Raw genomic sequence first — 16,777 nt, 5'->3', positions numbered from 1 at the left:
TGATCAAATTTGCAGCACGTCCCCGAAGTGCTTTCTCTCACCTTCAGCTCACTAGGAAACTCTGTCATTTCCTTGTAGATGGGCATCTCACCCCAGTGATTCATGCAGTTGTCACCTCCAGCCTGAACTCCTGTAACAAGAGTGGAATCTGAAACCTGTGAATGGATCCAGAAGGTGACTGCTGACTTTTTCCATAATGTAAGGTGCTTTTAGCACAGTATGTCTGAACTCAAGTCCCTCAGCAGGCTTCCACTTTCTCTCAGTACCAGTTTACAGCCTTGGCCATAATTTTCAAAGCAGCTGAAGAAATGTCAGGGACAGCTGAATACCTCTGATGTGCTTTAGATCAGGAGGTTCAGGAAAAAATGTGTGACAACTACTCACAATATGAATCTGGTTTTCCTTTGCTATGTCTGCACCTCTTGCCAAGGAAATCCTGCTGTGGAATGCTCTGCTGGATTCTGATCGTCTTCATGAAATATTGCAGTTTTCCCTATGTGATTGGGTGGGGAAGAGGGGGAGCTTATTACCATATATGACGCAATTCAACAGCTGTTTATATTCCATAATCCCTTCCTTCTTTCTCCTAGCTTTCTCCCACCAAAAAAAAACACCTTACTGAATGTTGATACCACAAAGCATATGGAAAATAATCCCATCCAGGCAATGAAGGACTTTACTATTTCTTTTGATGTCCTGTGGAAGGTACTCAGATAGTACCTTGTTCTGTTTAGTATTTAAGTCATAGTAGCTCATGTTTTCACCTTCAGGCTCTTTCCAGCTTTGGTTACTTTTATTTCAAAGGAGGCCGTAGAGGTTTTCACGTACTCTGAGTTTTAAAACAATTTGAATTCTGAACTTCCATGAGTGAGACCTTCTGAGGGCAAAAGTCAGTTCATGTGGTTTATTCACTTGGCTATCTGTGGAATACAATTTGTTTCAAGATGCTTAAACACTGATGTTCTCTTCTGCTTCAAACACGATTTGAGGTTGTTAAGATATTGTGTTTCTGATGTGATAACAAAAATGTTGGAATTAGTCAAGTAAAGGCAACTGTTTCATTTAGAATGAAAACACAGGAGGGTGGAAGGAAGTAGTATTTAGCACTTGCTTCTAAAACAGTGAATTAGTTTAATATTTAGGGTTATTTTGACAAGTGGCTAAATCCAAGGGAGTACAGGTCAAACCACTATAGAGAGGGTGGTTTTTATATGATAGTAAAGAATGTGAATAAAAGTAAACTAAACTGAAAGGAATACTCCATCAAAATGCATGTTTTTCTTTGGAAGAGCAGAACAGTAAGGGTTGATGCAGAAGGCTTAGATGGAAGTGAGGATACACAGACTGTTACTGCACTGAGGCCAAGAATTCAAAATGCATGCAAGAGTATGTAAATTGCATAGCAAAAGTGCCTTTGGTCTTCAAAGTATAAATCACCCTTGAGTCAGTATTCCCATCACAAGGAAAATTCATGGGCAAACTGGCTTGCCTCCATCCTTTTTCATTTTAGAATGTCTCGTAGATCTAGATTTACCTGGCTCTATGGACCAGACTCAGATTTTGGAGATGTGCTTGAGCCTTAGTTGTGAAGCACCAGTTGGGAAACAGGGAGCTGCTTTGAATTAAACCGAGCAATAGACATGACTGGAATTCATATGACACAAAGCCAGCTGTAAATTTGTGGCTAACACAGATTTCTATGGAAAAGAGGATTAAAAGCTCATTTACACCAATCAGGGGTTGTTGCCTTGGTTGTTCATATAGCAAGAGAGCCGTTGTGTGACTGTAAAGTTCTCCCTCAGTTTCCCTTTCCATCACCATTCTGGCTGCATTAATTTCTTGGCTAAGGGACATATATTGGCAAAACAAAGCCTTGCTATGCTTTGGGACAACCTCACAGCCTAAACTGAATATCTGATGAATGTAATTAGTTCACAAAGTAGACAAAGTAGAGGCTGGTAGAAAATGTATATTTGCATATGACTGTCAATGCTTTGGCAATAGGGCCTGCCTTTTGGTTCTGTGCATTCAGTGAGTTGGGCCAGATGATCCTTCGAGGTCCCTTGCATCCTGGGCTATTCTGTGATTCCATAATTCAGTGAATGGTTTGCTCTATCTCATGTATGTCACAGCTGCAAGAAAAAGGAAATAATAATTCCAAAAAGGAGATAATAATTCCAAACTGCCACTGTTGTAAAAAACTGTGTAGGTAGGCAGGCAGGCACATCTGGCACAGACATTACTTGTGGGAGCCATTCATGGCAAGAGCCATTTTCCCATTCATAGTGATTATTGCTAGGGAGAATGGGCAGCCCAGAGAGTTTAGACAAGGCATTTGGTGTGAGGTTAATAGAATTCACACAAATACTTCAGCATAAATTTCTACATCCCTGCCAGACTGAAATTGTTTGTCGCAAGGCAGACCCCATGGAGATGAAGCCATGGCTCTTCCTTTCTGCCATACATGGAGAAATTTCTGCAAGAAATCCAAATGTATACAAGTAAAGAGAGCCTGGTACAAATGGCAGAGAAGCTCAGAGAGAAGGAAAGATTAGTCCAAAACAAGAAAGCTAAAGAATGTCACTCTCCTAGTAGCCATGGATTAGAGAAGTGTTCTGCTCTGAGTCCGCAGCCAGTGAGATGAAGCAGCTGGAGCTAGACAGATAGAGCTGCTGCCCATGCTTTTCCTATTATTCTCACACTTTTTCAGAGATTCCTGGAATTTATGGCCAGAAAGGACTATTAATTTAGTCTGGCCCACATTTTTTTATTCTTACTCCAGTAACTTGTGTTTAGTTACAACACATCTTCTCAATCTGAAGACATCAAGGAATGCAGAATCCACCCCTGCCTGCACCAGTTTGTCCAATGATCAGTCATCCTCACAATTTTTAAAAAATATCTATTTCAAAGGCATCTCCTTTAAGCTTCTGGTCACTGGTTATGTATGGGGTTTTTTCTGGTATTTTCACCAAATGAGGGTAATAAATGGAGATATCTCAGTCTTGTTCTAGATAATCCTCTCCTACTTGTGAAGGTGACTTCCCACCTGAATTAATCTATGACAACATAAGCCATGAATAAAGCTATCTAACAGTGTCCATGGAGACACAACATTGGTTTAACTCAAATAATTAATTTTAGCTTTGTATTTTGCTTAGCACAGAAGACTCTCCCCCATCACCATCCTTCTGTAGGGACCTTGGGCATTGCTACGATACAGTTAATGTATGACCATGGACATGTCATTCTGTCCCTCACCATTCATCCAGCCTTGTAAGACTATAACTCTTTCAGATGGTAGCTGTACTTTCATTGTACTTACATTTATTTTTGTACAATAGCTAGCACGAATGTCCTGATCTCATTTGTATGTCTTTGTAACAGTGAACACTAATAATTGATGAGAAAGCTCTGATGAGAACAAGGAAATGCCACTGTTCTTCAGTCTCTGCATGTGGGAGTATATGGCAGTTCCAGTGCTTTATAAGCTCTTCAAATCTAACCACTGGCCATACTTTTCATTTACATATCATCACTTTTATTGCATGTAGAAAACACCAACAAGAAAAATTAAAAAACAAGCTAATGTGACAAGTTGTTTACAGTTACCTATGTCATTCTTTCCATCTCCAGCTGTTCTGATTAATCTTTTGAACCCTGCCACAAAAGCTGCTGTGTTCTTTATAGCAGGATAGTAATAACAGTCACCATCGTTATTGCCAGTGCTTCTAAAACCCCAAAAAGTTAATGAAAAAATAATTTGCATGTTTTCTTTAATGAGAAAGTTACATTATTTTGAAAATTATATTCTTTTTTTATTCAAATCTGGAGAAGATTCTTCAGGGCAGTCTGAAATTAAACTTTAGTGTTTTTCTAATTATTCTTCCATTTTATCATTTTAAGGGCAAAATGGGGTGTGCAGGGGGAAGAGGAGTGGCAGGAAAAACAGAAAGATAAACACTTGAGAAAATTCTAAATATTTTAAAAATATTTTAATGGAAGATGGTTAGGAAATGAAATGCTGTTCCCTTTCAAAGCATACAAAATATTTATTTCTTTAAATTTCCTAAAAAGTCTTCAACAAATCTCAGTCCTTTCTAATGTCATGGATAAGGGGAACTCCTGGGGCATATGGGACTAAGCTGGTTGATCCAACAGATCCTCTTAGGGAAATCATAAAGAATGTTTCTTCTGCAACTTCCTCAGATCAGGGAAACCTGCTGTATTTGCTGCTTCCCTGTTTTCCTTCCTTTGTGGAACAGCAACACAGAGGAGTAGTTTCTCAGGGGTGTCACAACAAATGAATGCATGGATCCAATGGCTATAGCTCGCAGTGAAAGAAGACAGCATTCCTGATCGGCTGAACAATATGAATTGCTTATGCTCCCAGTGTGACAGTTCTTGCTACCTGGTAAGACTTCAGGATCGCTGACATTAGAAATTATAAAATCACCCAGAGTAAATAACAGTAAAATAGTTACAGTCTCTGGGAAAAGGTTTAGTATTTCGCTTTACTATTAAAAGCAGCACCTTGCTAGTTGAGCTGAAGGATGGCTAACGCCTTCACCCTTTCCAGAAAGATTCACACTGAATCCTGATTGTCCAATGCAGATTGACATTAGCAAAGATAAATAAATCCACAGATCTCTCTCTTAAGACACTGATTTAATTTATTTGGTTCTAATTACAATTCAAGAACCTCTGAAAAAGGAATGGTTTGTTCAAGGAAGAAGGTTGAACACCTTTGAATTTGACTGCCCATATTTAATTCTTTGCCACAGCTCAGAGGGAGACCCAGTCACCTGCAGAATTAACTGTGCTAACCAAATTGCAGAAATGCTTGAACTTGAACACTAACCTCATTAGTCAGTTTTAAACAATGCATTTGTGCAGCGTGCCATCTGAACAAGTCATATATGTACAGCACTCTTCTCCAAAGGAAGGCCAATGGCACTGTTGCAAAAACTCTTGCTAACTCTGCTAACCTGCATGTGTAAACTAGTAGTCCTTGAAGAACTGCTTATTGTCACTGGTGAGCCATTTCTTTCTAGTTCTCATCAGTAAAAATTGCCTTCCTGGCTTTAATCTCTCTGTGAAAGCATGGTAGGTAAGTCTGCTGCAACAGCAATCAAACAAAATATTGCACAGTGCCAAGATATTATGCTACGAATGAATTCTCAGCACATAACTCTCCAGGAACATCCTTCCACCCAGTTAAAAAGGGGTGGGACTTTTTCTCTCATTTCCCTTGGCAGTCTCTCTACAACTCTCTCCCTAGTTAAAACAATTCCATTGCAGATTATTTTGCCTGAACTTATTTTACTGAAAGAAATTATACATACTAAGAGTTTTAAAGCACATTTGGAAGGTACTGTACAGGAAAGAAAAGACATGCGATGTCAAAGGCAGGACAAGGTGTGGTTTGTGAAAATGAGCTAAATATCAGCTTGTTCCCAAATATCCAGCAGTTCACAGAGCTGTAAAATCTGCTTTTTTTTTTCTTTCCATTTTAAGGGAGGGAAAGATTTTTTCCATTAATTGTATGCATGCTGAAGTATTGCGATCATCTTGAACAGTCTTTTTGCAGTAGGTGGAGAGACACTAACTCTCCTAGAAAAGGCAATGTACAGCTGAAGGACAAGCTTCACTGACTGGAGGGGCTCACCTCTCCCTCTGCCCTGTGGTGCTGAGGGTTGTTTTGCAGAGGCCTCCCCAGAGGGCTGTTCTGATGGCTCTGGAAGACATGCATAGGGCTGAGCTGCTGTTTCTCTTGAGGGAACAGTTCACCATCATGGTTTCTCACAGAATTCAATTCTTCCCTTATTTAAGGACTACTTCATCTAGACAGTAAATATACTAGTCACTTGAATGGCAAAGAGAGTTCTCATGCACTGTGATAAATATTTAGATCACTTGTGAGTGTACTGTAATGAAGCTGTTTTCTAGATAAAAGCTTGAAGCATTTCCCTGTGGTGCAGTGCTAGGGAACTTCTGCTTATAGAAAACCTGATATGTGGAAAGAGTTAAAAACATGACTTTGGTAGCAAAGGACTTCACTTTATCAAGGCACTTCTCTGCCCACATCCCAACTGCTGGAAGGCATCCCACATACTTATGTGAGCCTTACAGTGCTGTTGTATTGTGAGGCTGACCCCTTCAAAAATGCTCCCTGCCCCTTTCATAAATGTGAAAGTATTCTAAGTGTCTTATTTTCCAGCAACATGGACACTTAGTAGCTTGTTCCTTGCAGAACCTTTTTTTTGTGTGTTGAAATCCTAAATCTCTTGCCTATACTGACATGGTAAGAGCAGTAATAGAACTGAGACGTGACCATAAGTAACCACATCGGTTTATTCCTCTTTCCTTCCTTTCACAGCCCAACCTACATGCATAGTAGCTTGACGTGACAGGTGCTGCTGCAACTGCAGATTTTCCCAGGGCTCTGTTCTGATCTGTAAAGTCTGATAGGCTCTATTTGATCTTGCTGCTTTTCTAAGCACTTGAAAACCAGCTGTCATTATCAGGCGTCTGAAATGAAATTCAGATATATGAAGATTTTCTTCATCCAACACAATGAAGTTTCACACAGACTCTGAACAGAAACCACTGGTGTGTTTCAGAGGCTGACAACAGCCCTGGAGCACCATACAGCATTGTGGAGGAGTACTAGGTTAGTGATCAGAGGTCCCTGAGACAGCTTAACAGTGACCACAGCCACCCCCTGCTACTGATAGTGTTTCTTTCTACGTGGCTGGAGAAGCGACTGTTTATACAAATAATCTTTATCACACTTTTACCAGGAAATTGCTTAACATGTATCTGAAGCTGAGCATGTTCAAGTTGAGCTCATTTCATTTCTAGCCTACTGCTGTTTCTGTGCTGCTCAATGAGCACAATCTATTCAACTTTTTGTTACAAACAAAGAAAGATAACTAACAACATACACTGTAGAAAGACTATTTTTCCTAGAGCAAAATGTTTTCCAAAACCCTTTCCAACATAGAGCTAAGAGCAAAAGCTGTTCTAAAAACTCCTGTGAGAGCCTGGGGAGTGCTGTGCTTTGTGTACATTGCTGTCCTCTCCTCCAGACAACCAGTGTTCTGAGCCATTCAGCACACTGTCAGCTCTCACCTGCTTGGGTTGGACCTTGGCTTTACACAATGGCAGAAACATAAAAATCATTGCCTTGGAATGGCTTAGCAATCCACTCTCATATGTTATCCTATCTCAGTGCTAAATCTGTTAGAGGAAACAACCTACCACCCCAGAAGCAACTATTAAAATGTATGAGGTCAAACCAAACGAGGACTTTTTTTTTTTTGGACGTGTTTGTTGAGTTAATATTAAATATAGAAGGCCATGTGTGTAATGAAATAAAATATGATCACAAAATGGAGATTTCTACAGACCTGAGATGTCTGATTAGCAACAAAATGTTAGGCATGTAGGAAAATTCCTGGAAAGTCTGGTTGGCATTGATCTTACCTATATGACCTAAATCCCTTTTTTAAATCAGTGTCAAGAAAGCAAGGCTCTGCTGACTTCAGTGGGACAAAGGTCCCATTTTCTACATATAGAGTTTTCAAAAATATCTAGAAATGGAGCTAAACCAGAACTACAACCCCAGACCCCAAAGCTTTGAGGAAGTTTTGGTTGGAAGACAAGTTTTGCAGCTGGGCTTTGATCTGAATGGAGCAAGCCCAAACCTAGGAGGTGATCTCCTGTGAAAGCTGAAGAAAATTGTGTTTGGATCCAAATTCAGACTTTACAACTTGGGGCCCATCTCCTGAAATGGTGTCAATGAAGGCCAGAAATGGCTGCCTGCTGTAAAAGGAGGCAGAAAGCCCCCGCCAGCTGCATCCTCTGAGCAGCCTAGCTGCCTGCGTACAATAGTATCAACACGGCAGGGGTAGGCCCACAAGGAAGTCTCTGTGGTAAATGTGTTTGCAAAAGCTGAAAGTGGTGTGCATCCTTTGTAGCACAATAGCAGAAGGTTATTCTGTGGCTGCTGCAAAACAACCTCTAATTCCTGTCTAGGGCTGCAAAGGCAGCCTTTGCAAAATATGCATTAGCCTTTGAAACCAAGGTACAGACTGGTTCCTGCTTATTGCACATTGGCTTGCACACTCTATCTGCACCTGCCAGTTCTCACTTGTCACCACTTCTTTCACACCTGGAAGCTCAAGTTGCTGGTCTATGATTGGCACCAAGTTACAAGTATTAAGTGGTGATGTTAGCATGTCCCAGATGAATCACATTTGATACTGCAGATGTCTTCTTAAGAGTCATCAACATGAACACTGCAAAGACAATGATGTTTGCACCTGAAAGGCTATGTAGAAGAAAACACACTAGAGTTATGAAGTACATATATCATTTATGGTACTTTTCACCTGGGAAGGAAAGTATGCTTTATATACCCTAATATATGTCCCACCCACACTGTGGGGTAGTAATTATTACTTCCATGTGTGGAAGCACTTGAGAAAACATGTCCACAGAGGTATGTTATCTCTCATCTTGTCCCTTCATGTGCCACACACAAAAGTCAACAACAGATATAAGAATAGATATACATCCTTGTCTAAAAATCTGCTCAGTTCTGTAAGAAAAGGGACTATTTTTTTTTAGGTCATAATGATCACTCATGAGGAAAGAAACTTACCTGTGTTTCCCAGGGGCTTTATTCTCCACCATGCATTCCAGCTGAGGATCTTTGAGCACTTCATAGGGAGTAGTGTGTCTCTTAGTCTATGAGAACCATTGGGTTTCCTCTGAAAGCTCATATGGCTCCCTGGAGAGAGGTGCAGGCTGTCAGCATACATGGTGCAACTGTGATAATTTGTAGCTTGAGTCATTTATTCCAATGAAAAAAAATAGGTTTTTTGCAAAAAATAGCAGGGCAAAAAAAGACTCAGCTCCTTCTAGTGGTTTCCTCCAGCTGTGGTCTCCAGTGGAAGATTGTAAGATGAGTTACACTTATGGCTACTTCACTGCAGTTCAGTGACATGAAGGTCTACATGTCTAAGTAGAACAGGCAAAATGGTACCTTGCTCCCTTCCTCACCTCCATGAGCTGCCTGCCTTCTGGTTGCTAGTGAAGCCCCTTCAAAGGCAAAAGCTTCCTTTGCCATGAGGTAGGTGGACAGTAAGCAGAAAACAGGAAGGCAATGGAGCGTGGCTCCATGCTCCAGCTGTATCACGCAATATGACCACAGCTGGCGCCATTTGTCATGGCACGTGGATGGAATTGTGACTTTCAAGGGATGTTCTGCATGACTGAAGACTTCTGGAGCCTGTGTACTAAATGATTGGGCTGACAGCCATGTCTGGTTTGGTATGGGGAAGGAAGAGAACAATACTTGCGCTGTCTCTGTGTATTCATTCTTTGCCAGATTCTTATTGTTCTCACTGACACCCAAGAGAATGAACAACATCAAAACTAATCAATAAGCAGCAGCTAGATACCCAAGTTCTTAAAGAGTCCAAGACAGCACTTACTCAATGTTTTTGGTGTAGAAAGGCAGTGATGAAAAGCCTCTTGTCAATGATTAAATGACTGTGGCACCAGCAAACTTTAATCACAGTATTAAAGGCAATTCAGTGCTAAAAATCATGTTTACCTTTTAAATTCTTTTGCCCGCTGCAGCTAAGCAAGGAAAGAAATTCAACAATGGCCTAGTAGGTGGGGTTTTTTTTCTTGATTGCTTTTTTTTCTTGAATCTTTATTGGTTTTAAGAAACTTTAAATGAAATACCATGTAAAAGCTTCCACAAGAACCATGGAGGATGAGCAGGGACACATACCCCAGCATCCCTTCGAGGGGCACAGCATCCCAAAGCAAGTATATCAAACCCTGCCAGCTGGGGCTGCTCCCAGCAAGCTGGGCAGTGGGCTGAGTGGGTCGAGCAGTCAGTAGCAGCTGGCAGAAACTTAGAGAAATAGCAGTGGGGAGACTGAGAGAGGGGACTCAGGAACTGGAAGGAGCAGGTGAGAGAATGCGCTGATGGCAGTGGGGAAGGCAGGACAGAAAGGAGGTGCTCTAAGGCTGAAACATCCTGCCACAGCTCTGGGTTATGGTAAATGTCTGCTGGTGTTTTAGCTTCCAGTTTAGTTACATGGAAGATAGATCTTCACTGCAGTCAGCATAGGCTCTAGTAACCTGGATCCAAGTGTGTAAATTAGCCTAATCTACCTTTGTCCCCTCAGGGTCTCCCAGGGAGGGTGTGTCAAGCAAATCCAGCAGTGCGTATCAGTGCAGCATGCATCTGAGCTAATGATCCAGTCCCTGGGAAGGGTGGAAGAGCTCACAACCAGGGCAAACTGTGGGACAGTACTGGAAGATGTTCAGCACTCTCATGAGTCAATTTGTGTCCTTGCTGCAAATTAAGCACATTTTTGCAGTGAAAATAGGGTCTATACTCCCCAACGTGCCACTAAGCTTCATGAGCAGATCAGAGAGGAGTGGAAACACGTTCTGTATAGGAGGCCAAGCTCATTCTGCAACACCAACCCCAGTTCAGCTACACCCTGCTAGAACCACACACACATATATATGATTGCACTGGTAGAAAAAGTGGACCTCAGTGCAATGGCTTTTTTCCAGGGCTTTAAGTATCATCTTATCAGCACATCTGAGAATAACTAGAAGAAATTGTTGAGGGCGGTAATGGAATGGAGACTACCCTGGGCTGGGACTCTTCATTGTGGTTAACAGGACAAATAAAAGACCTGCAAAGTATATTATGCCACTCTCATTTCACAATGGCCTTTATACTGGGTTTTGACTAAAAGACACTATATGAGACCCAGAAGTTTTACCACTGATAAACTAACTGAATGTGTTTGTTGCTAGTTGTGAAACTAATAGTCAGGAATTTCTTCTGAATGAAATGTTAATGTGCACACACGAACACATAAGCAGAAACACTTTTGAAGAAGCAGCTTGTTAAGTCTAACAGTACCATAGTTTGAAATAGCAGTAATTGCAAAGATGTTTAAAAAAGGATTTATTTTTAAAATAGCAGTCTGTAATTGCAAAGATGTTAAAAAAAGGATTTCTTTTTAAAATAGCAGTCTGTAATCGACACCCAAAGGAAAAGTCAATGGGGATAGATTAAAACACTCAGAACAAATAAACAGAAAGAAAAGAAGGAAAGAAATATTAGACATTAGGAGAAATAAGGGAAAGGAACCCAAGGAAAGGAGGCAAAAAAAGGCAACAAAATGAAGAAAAGAAAGATATGCCAATTCAGAACAGCATGCCCTTCAAAGGAAAAACATTGAAATCATACAAGAGTAACATCATGCAGACAGCTGTAAATTACTCTTCATTTGTGATGGAGATTACTGAAGCTGATTTTTCAATCTTTTCTTATTTTTGAATCACGGTAGAAAATCATCAAAGAAAGGTAGAGATGAAAAACAGGCTAATATTTATGGCAAGCAAATACATGCATCAAATAATAAGTACTATAAAAGCTCTTCAGAAAATTCAGTCTGACTTCAACAGGGTCTCCTCACTCACTAATGAGCATCACTACACTTTTCTGTACAACATCCCACCCCGTTGCCTGGCTGTCTTGTTTACCTCACCATAAAGCCTACAAACTTCAATTTCTAAGCAGTTTTTATATTAGATGGGCAGTGGTCCCTCAGGACAGGAGGGGTCCAACTGCTGCATGGTTCAGAAATCAAACTGTGGTAGCCCTGGACAAGATGTGTCCTTACCAATTCTTCAAAGCATGTGAAGAGACAACAGATAGTCAGTCACACTCATCCCTCATCAGTCTCAACTGCCCCTAAATTTGTAGTAGGCAGAATTACCAAATCACTTTCTCCGGCCATAGGTCACCAGAGACACAAAAATGTTCTTACAGGCAGGACAAAGTTGAGCAAGAAATGTTATGTACCTTTGTATAGAGGGGAAGACTGACTTTAAACCGGCAATGCTCATTTGTTCCCTCACTGCAGTCAATATCTGGATGTAGAACCTGGGGAACTGACACTCCAGAAATACCAAATTGACAGAAAATGCATGGAGATGTGTCTCCATAGACAGTGAAGTCAATCATGCATCTTTTATTAACTGCAAAGCATCTAATTCTCAGTTACCGTAAGGACTATTTATTACACTTTAATATTGTAAACGGGTAATAAAACGGGTGTAAATTGCACTAAAGCTTTCTCTAATAGCCCCTGTATTGTTATAGTGATGCAGAGAGCCTTGAATATCACTGAGGCTGTGGATTAACAAGCTCTCCCTGAGCCTTGCAGAAGTCTTTAATGCCCCCAAGTCTTGTCCCCATCTACCAGCTGGAGTTTGTATCCTTCACACCCATTGAGAGTTTCAGGTGAGCACTATGTAATTTTCACTGCCCAGTATTAGACAGCTCCAGCCAAGAATTGAAACTATTGACGGTAGTCCAGTGAGTATGGCCTGAGTTGTGAAGGGAAATGCCTGCCCAACATTCAGGGCTGGTAGGATTGCACGGAGAGCATCATCCAACTGGGGAGATGTCATACCAGCTGGAAGATGTGGGAGACTGTGTATGCACAGCCTGAAAATGGGGCTCCCAGGTTAGTTTGGTGATGGTCTCAGCCACAAAAAAGGAAAATAACAAAAGTGAATTATATTAGCTGTGTGATTTACAAGCCACAGTTAGGCCATTTGTTCCAGGTCAGCTCTGTTGGAACAATATGCAACTCCCAAGGCATTCTGGATCCTCCCGTACTGCTTGCTTCTGACCTCTAAAGCACAGTAGCCACCTCCTGTGACCACAGATCATAAAGTTGCCTTGCAGATAAAAATTATGGAACCATGCATTTCCTTCCTGAAAGGAACAGCTGTGCTATTGCAAATAAATTTTTTTAAAGATCCTGGTCAAATGAGTCAGCTTAACATCATCAGTGTACTGCATTCCTGAATAACACAGACATGATCTTCTGTTTGGTGGGGTGGGAGGATACTTTCCTTGGTTTTGGGGCTTTGCGGTTGAAGTATTGGGATTCTTTCAGATTAGATTTAGGGATATACTCTATCATAGATTCACAACTCCCTTTTGTTCCAGTGGGAAAAATGAAACAGAAGGGCCTCTGTGTTATGCTACTTAGGTTCTTTGATAGCTTCTGATATTTTCTGAGGCTTGACATCTAATGTTCAAATTCTTTCTAATGAAGAGCCTAAAATGACAAGCTTTGATGATAATAAATACTACAAATTATGTGGTAATGGAGACAGGTTCCACAGGTAACGAAATTTTTAAATTATCTCCCAAGTATATCTGTAATAATTTGTTTCCATGTCTTTTAAAAATGCCATTTCATCTAGACTTTTACTTTTAACTGTTTTACTAGTTGTTTGTACATGTAAAAGAGTTAAGACAAAAGATAGAAGATGCTTATGAAAATGTGCAAGGTTTTTCCCCAGCTCTGATGATACGCATTGTGAGACATACAAGAAACTGAAGAAAACAGTATCAAATTCTCCAAATGTCCTTTGCTTTTGGAAAAATAGAATGGGATTTGTCATGTAAAAGGTTGTGTGGTGAGATTAATGGTGCTTCTTGATTCTGGCAGGGCCAGAAGCACTCTGGGAACGATACCTCTTCTGACACTAACGTACTTCTGCTTTTACTGTTGGGGGTATTTATACATACACAGTAAACACAGAACAAGCCAATTCAGTGAAGCTTAAAAGTGGTTGATTTGCATTATAGCTAAAAGTCAGAGATCATGTGAACAGCAGTGCCCTGAGAGTCTAGTGCTAATTTGAATAACATTTCGAAACTTTATTTTGCTAAGTGTCATTCAGGAGATTTGTACAGAAAGCATTACTAAGATAAATCTTGAAGATAACATTATTCTTGTTGCCTCTGATGTATGCAGCGGTTGATAACAAGCTGATTGCCTCCTTCTGACAGATGATTACACACAACAGATGTTTTAATTTGATTATATCTGTGAGATAAGCATAATGCTGCGTTAAGTCCAAACATTTTTATGAGTCTTTCAAAACATTTTGCAGTGAATGTAACCTTTTATAAATGTCCTTGCTTGAGGCTGCGTGTGTTCTCATAATGGTGCAAATTATTAGTAACAAGTTGAAACCAGTGATTATGCAAAAGTAGAAAACTGCTTTTAATAGTAGCTGCAATTCCGTGCTCTACGATAACCTAAATTAAGAGAGAAATATGATGCAAGCAGTGATACAAGGCACAATTATTTTAACACTACTCCAAAGAGGACGATGTGTTCTTCAGCAAATGATGCACAAGACAGGCAGAGCTTTTATCAAGAATGCTGAAAGGCCAATAGTCCATGCCAAGCACCCTCAATTTGAAAATTAGCAGGCATATGTCAGCTTTGTGAACAGAGCACTGCAGGGGACAGAAGTTTGGGGTTGTAAATAATACAGGGTTACAAAATTTGACTTTGATTTGAACTGAAATGCCAACATTTCCCTGAAAATAAACCTCTTACTTCACTGCAGTGAAATGAAAGTGGTCTGTGTTGCTCCCATGTTTTGTTTTTATATGTAACATGGAGAGAGCAAAAACATTTCAAAAATAATCGGCTGCTTCAAAATAAAAAACAATCTGTGTCATGCCAAAAAATCAAAATGGGACCTGTCAACTTTTGAAAGCAGATTTCCTATTTTTTCTTTTGAAAGCAGTTATGACAAAACTTATTCAGTCATAAATGTTTATATTTTGGTCAAACTACTTATTCCAGTTACGTCATCAGTAGTTTTGTCAAGGCAGTATCAGCGTACTATGTACCTGATTGCTTTGTTTCATTCCAGACAAATCACAGGCAGTAATTCCAATGATTGCCAGTCAGTAAAGCATCTTGTAGTTTACATTATATGATGTATACAATTCAAAGAACATTTTCTTTAGGATTCATGCCATCTAACATCAGATACCTAAAAAGTAGGTGTCTGGGCTAACTGTGCTCTCTGTCATCAGCTCATGTGGCTAGAGGTTTTCAAAATATCTAGACTCCTCTCCATCCTTTGATGACTGAGACAATGTAGGTGACCTAATATAGCTTGCTGCCACCATAATGGCAGTTCTGTTCATCCAGCTTTTGTCCTCCGTCCTTTGGTCCTTGAACCTGATCTGGGACTACCCACTACATTCAACTAAATGAGACTGCTCCTTTAGGTGGCAGGAAAGGTGCTAGTGTCTCAGCCATCTCCTGGTACTTCACTCTGAGGCTAACTTTTAGACAGCTAAAGTAAGGTAAGGTGTTTTCACACTAAGCAACACATGTCAGCTTTATATAGGCATGAACATTAAGTTGTCTTAGTGCAGCTGTATAGGCCTTATTTATTTCTGAGTCAGTGGATCTGGGAAGTACCTTCTTGTGGGATTCTTAAACAAAGCAACACTGGAGCTAATAAACTAATCAAAATAATGGCTTTACTGGGCCCATCAGCAGTTCTTGGCTGCGGGTAGAATGATTTGGGGTTAAAAGCGTTGCGTACAGTGAAATGACAGTTTTTAGTAACAATGCAAGTTTTGCAGAAGCTTGAAAGTGTTCTTCATATGAGAATAACACGGTAGTTCGCATGGGATTTTGACAGAAATATGATACTGCAAGCTGAAAAATGGTTGGCATACTAAGGAGAAATCATTTATACTCAGTAGTTTTTATGGACTGTTTTAAAAATTACATCTAAAACTGCAGCAAGAAGCACTTAGCTTGTCTTCACTAGGAGGCTCTCAGATACAAGAAGTACTAGCTTGTTTGTGTTCTGGTTGTCTCTTTTTACGGCTCAGAAAGAAAACACAATACTCAGTACTTCAATATTTTGTCTTTCTGAATAACAAACTGAAATTAGCTGACTCCTCCTTACCCTGTCAGGCTGGAGTTAATTATTTACAGCTTTAATCTGTGGCTCTTCGAAGTAGGCTCTTTCTTACCTCAGTCAGGCTGAGGTTAAGTATTCACAGTTTCAATCTAGAAGTAAGTAATAAACTGCCAACTGCAAATAGGGAACTGGGAACTATGAACAAGGAAATGGAAAGAAATGACCAGCTTAGTCTTGTTTTATATATTTGGTTGTCCAGGAAATCCTGATTAAGCTGCATTTGGACCCTAACGGGGAAGCTTATAGTACTCAAAAAGGCAGGACCTGAGCTTTTGCTAATGCGCCTGTCTGGGATGAATCTGTAAACCAAACTGGGGTTTACTTCAACTTCCATGTTGACTTTTGGTGACAAAGCTACTCCTGCACTGAGGATATCCAGGTAAGATATATTCTTTCCAACCAAAAACGTCCTAGTAGCACCTACCACTCTCACAGACTCTCTGAACATCCAAAATGCAGCTGTTAGCACAATCCTCACTGCATGATGTGTTTGTGGAAATAAAAACAATGCTTATGTGGAAATATCAGACCTCTGAAATCCACTTGTAGCAGACTCGTCACTTACTGGGTAACAGGCAATGTTATCACCTCATGTGAGAGAGAGGGGCTGTGATGCCAGGCTGTAGTCAGGGATGCAAGACTATTGGGGAACGGAGTACATCCCTCCCCAAGGCCTCCATCTCCTGCAAGCCCCTCTTCTACTGCCAGAGCCCGGATGAGAGAGACTGGTCAGAAGGTGCCCATGTGGGAGAAGAACCATGGCACTCGTGCGAGGAAGAGGGATGCAAGTGAGGCAGAGGCCAGCTTTCCAAGTCACGCCTGCATTGTAACAGGTTTGAACAGTAACATTAAATCTGTATTTAATGGCTTTTAAGCGTCTTTTCATATTGGAAGTTAG

The sequence above is a fragment of the Accipiter gentilis genome, chromosome 4, assembly GCF_929443795.1.
Source record: "Accipiter gentilis chromosome 4, bAccGen1.1, whole genome shotgun sequence".
NCBI lineage: Eukaryota > Metazoa > Chordata > Aves > Accipitriformes > Accipitridae > Astur > Astur gentilis.
This window is presented reverse-complemented; position numbering follows the sequence as displayed.